Here is a 4,658-nt window from a genome sequence, read left to right on the forward strand (position 1 = left end):
GTTTTAACAAAGATTATAAATTATAAATGTACTGTATATAATTGTTTTAATGATTGTACAGATATATTTACAGGTGTATAGTTTATGATGTAATTTACAGATGCACAATTTATATTAATTACATAATTCATTATATTCACAATAATACTTGTATGTAATTACCCATTCAAAACCCATATAGAGATTACCAATGTGGGTACTACCTTGGGCTCATGTAGGAAACCTATATGGGACTGATTGTGTTTGCCCATGTCTGACCCATACGGTTTATCAAAGTGGGCCCTATATGTTTGTCCCATTCATTACCAATATAGAGATGACTTATGTGGGTCCTACCTTGGGCCCATGTAGGCAGCCTATATTGGACTGTTTTCGTTTGGCCATGTCTGACCCATATGGTTTGGCCAAGAGGGCCCCATATGTATTTACCCATTCAGAACCCATCTAGAGATAACCTATGTGGGTACTACCTTGGGCTCATGTAGGAAGCGTATATGGGACTAATTGTGTATGCCCATGTCTGACCAATAAGGTTTATCAAAGTGGGCCCCGTATGTTTTCCCATTCATAACCCATATAACCCATAAGAGCATAGGCCATAATTTAAATATATTTTTGAGGTGGAAAAATGCAGTTTTAATAAAGATTATAAATGATAAATGTACTGTATATAATTGTTTTAATGATTGTACAGATATATTTACAAGTGTATAGTTTATGATGTAATTTACAGATGCACAATTTATATTTATTACATAATTCATTATATTCACAATAATACTTGTATGTATTTCCCAGTTCATAACTCATATAGAGATTACCAATGTGGGTACTACCTTGGGCTCATGTAGGAAACCTATATGGGACTGATTGTGTTTGCCCATGTCTGACCCATATGGTTTATCAAAGTGGGCCCTATATGTTTTTCCCATTTATTACCAATAAAGAGATTACCTATGTGGGTAATACCTTGGGCCCATGTAGGCAGCCTATATGGGACTGTTTGTGTTTGCCCATGTTTGACCCATATGGTTTGGTTAAGCGGGCCCCAAATGTATTTACCCATTCATAGTCCATATAGAGATTACCTATGTGGGTATTACCTTGGGCCCATGTAGGCAGCCATATGGGACTGATTGTGTTTGCCAATGTCTGACCCATATGGTTTATCAAAGTGGGCCCTATATGTTTTCCCCATCCATAACCCATATAGAGATTACATATGTGGGTACTACCTTGGGCCCATGTAGGCAGCCTATATGGGACTGTTTTTGTTTGCCCATGTCTGACCCATATGGTTTGGCCAAGAGGGCCCCATATGTATTTCCCCATTCAGAACCCATCTAGAGATTGCCTATGTGGGTACTAACTTGTTCTCATGTAGGAAGCCTATATGGGACTGATTGTGTTTGCCCATGTCTGACCCATAAGGTTTATCAAAGTGGGCCCCATATGTTTTCCCATTCGGAACCCATCTAGAGATTACCTTTGCGGGTACTACCTTGGGCCCATGTAGGCAGCCTATATGGGACTGATTGTGTTTGCCCATGTCTGACCCATATGGTTTTGTCAAGCAGGCCCCATGTGTTTTTCCCATTCATTACTCATTTAGAGATTACCTATGTGGGAACTACCTTGGGCCCATGTAGGCAGCCTATCTGGGACTGATTGTGTTTGCCCATGTATGACCCATATGGTTTGGCCAAGCGAGCCCCATATGTATTTACCTATTGAGATCCTATCTAGAGATTACTTATGTGGGTACCACCTTGGGCTCATGTAGGAAGCGTATATGGGACTAATTGTGTTTGCCCATGTCTGACCCAAATGGTTTATCAAAGTGGGCCCCATATGTCTTCCCATTAATAACCAATATAGAGATTACCTATGTGGGGACTACCTTGGGCCCATGTAGGCAGCCTACATGGGACTGATTGTGTTTGCCAATGTCTAACCCATTTGAAAAACCCAAATGGGCCCCATTTGTGTTGCCCATTCTGGGCCTATGCACTCATTTCCCATTAGTGACCCAAATAGGACCCACATAGGGAGCCCACCTGTTTTTGCCCATGTCGGACCTACTTAGCTGACCCAAGTGGGCCCCAGCTAAGATGCCCATTTTGGGACCATGCCCACTTGGTACCCGTGTAGCCCAGGCATAAACCATGTGGGGCCCACATATACATGTTGGCTGGGAATATATATACTTGTTGTGCTAGTTAAGATGGTTAGCTAAACGAGATCCACCTTTGCCAAATTGGATGATTATCTGATCGTGCTCCTCCCGAAACTTGTTAATAAAACCTCATAAAGTGTTCCTGAAAAAAAAAAAGTATATTTGGCTTGCTATTGGACTTCCTAGGGCACAGCATGAAAGGGCACAATTTTCTCACCTAATGAAAATGACACGTAGTCTGTGATCACATTTAGAAGGTCCCACATAGTTACAGTCTCCACTAAAGACATTCATACCTCACAGGACTTGTAAGCAAATGACAGCTTGATTTGTAGAGGTAGTGCCATTAAGATCAGGGTGGGTGGGGGTGGGGTTGATTCATATTTCCTATAGCCTGGAGAGGAAGCTAAATTATATACTAGTAAACAGCAGGGGAGTGCTAAGGACGGATGAGCTCCTAGTCAATAAGAAGCTGTCTTCTATCTAATAAGGATGATGTTAGTTTGGATGATGGGTTGACAGTCCTCCTATGCATAGCACACCATATGAAAAATAAACACAAAAACCCAATAAATCCCAGCAACTGCTAAGGATTTTAAGGAAATTTTAAAGTTAAAATTGAAATTCTGTCATTAATTAGTCCTACTAAGAATCCATCATGTTGTTTCAAACCCGTATGGCCTTCTTTTATCTTCAGAACACAATTTAAGATATTTTTGATGAAATCTGAGAGCACTCTGACCCTCCCATTGACAGCAAGGTAACTACCATGTTCAACGCACAGAAAAGTACCAAGATGATTGACAAAGTAGTGTCGATCACTGTGACATCATGGTTATAATGTAATGTTACAAAGCTATGAGAATACTTTTTTTTTTTGCACAAAGAAAACAAAAATTTGACTTCTCTGGCACAGACACAGATCCTTGTGCCTCGTGTTCAACATCATCCCGTTCAATTTTCATATTTGGTTGAACTATCCATTTAAGACTAGTGCTGTCAAACGATTCATTGTGATTAATCACATTCAAAATAAACGTTTTTAATATATCTGTGTGTGCTGTGTATATTAACTCTCTCTATATAAATACACACATACAGTATATATTCTGAAAAGATTTACATGTATAAATTTATATTCATATAATTTATATTATATACAATTAATATTTTTATGAAATATATGCATGAGTGTGTATTTATTTATACACAGTTCACATACATATACTATGTGAACAAACACTTTTATTTTGGATGTGATTAATAGCAATTAATGTTTGACAGCACTAGTTAGGCCTCTACTAAATAAAATGAGCTTCTTTTTAAAAAGGGACATTTAGTGAAATGTTTTTCTGGAAGATTTTACTGGTACTGGACCTTTGCAATGTTTCTGCCATCATCTTCCAATTATGTGTGAGAAGAAAGGGGAAAAAATTAGGACAACATAAAATATACATACATATATATATATATATATATATATATATATATATATATATATATATATATATATATATATATATATATAATTAAGAGAGAAACAACAGTAGTATCACAATGATTAATATTTCGCATTTTAGTTCACAAAGATTGCACTATAAATTCTAGTAATTTACACATGACAAACTTACATTCACTTACCTGCTGGATGACACTGGACTTCATAAAAGTTGAAAGTTTTATGAAATTCTCTTTCACCCTTACTATAAAAGAAATATGAACCTTTGCATCCCAGGCTGTGGTCAAGACTTTTTCACTACCTTTCCTAAAAGCCTCTTTTCACTCCACATGAGAACTTAAAGCTTCATTCACACGCAATAGAAGCAGCCTATGAAAAAGGCACTTTTTTTTTAAATGTATGCAAGTGTGACTGATTTTAACGTACTTCCTCACAGTAATCAGATCAGAACAATGGTTTGTGATTGCAGAAACAGCAGTGGTCACCATCACTCCTTCTTTTGACAAACCAAAAATCAGCAGGCACATTTTATAAGATGCTGTGCTGAGATTCCTATTTTGACATTCAGAAAAAAAAAAAAAACATTTTATGGTAAATCTGGTACAGAGATCGGCTTTATGTTCTAACCTATTATGCAAAATGGCTGAGGAAGCTATAATCTAACTTAATATATAAATAGGAGCTATACTACATATACATTATCATATTTTATGGTCATAAAACTTATCCTTTACATATTTGTAAATGTTATGAAACAGAAGGATTCCCAAATCACAAGCATTGATGAAGTCAAACATACATAATCAAAATCTGTGGAACTTAATATAAAAACTGATTGCTTTTGGTTACGGTTTTAAAAGAGATAAAGGAAAACGAATAAGTTAGTAAAACACAGACTGCCACAAACTGATGATACCAGACCATGTCTAAAGTGCAATATTGAGAGTGCCGCAGTCTCCCTGCAAACACAAGCAGCATGACAGAGAACAGATAAGAAGATCCACTGAAGCAGCAGAACACAGC

Source organism: Carassius auratus, chromosome 38 (assembly GCF_003368295.1).
Source record: "Carassius auratus strain Wakin chromosome 38, ASM336829v1, whole genome shotgun sequence".
NCBI lineage: Eukaryota > Metazoa > Chordata > Actinopteri > Cypriniformes > Cyprinidae > Carassius > Carassius auratus.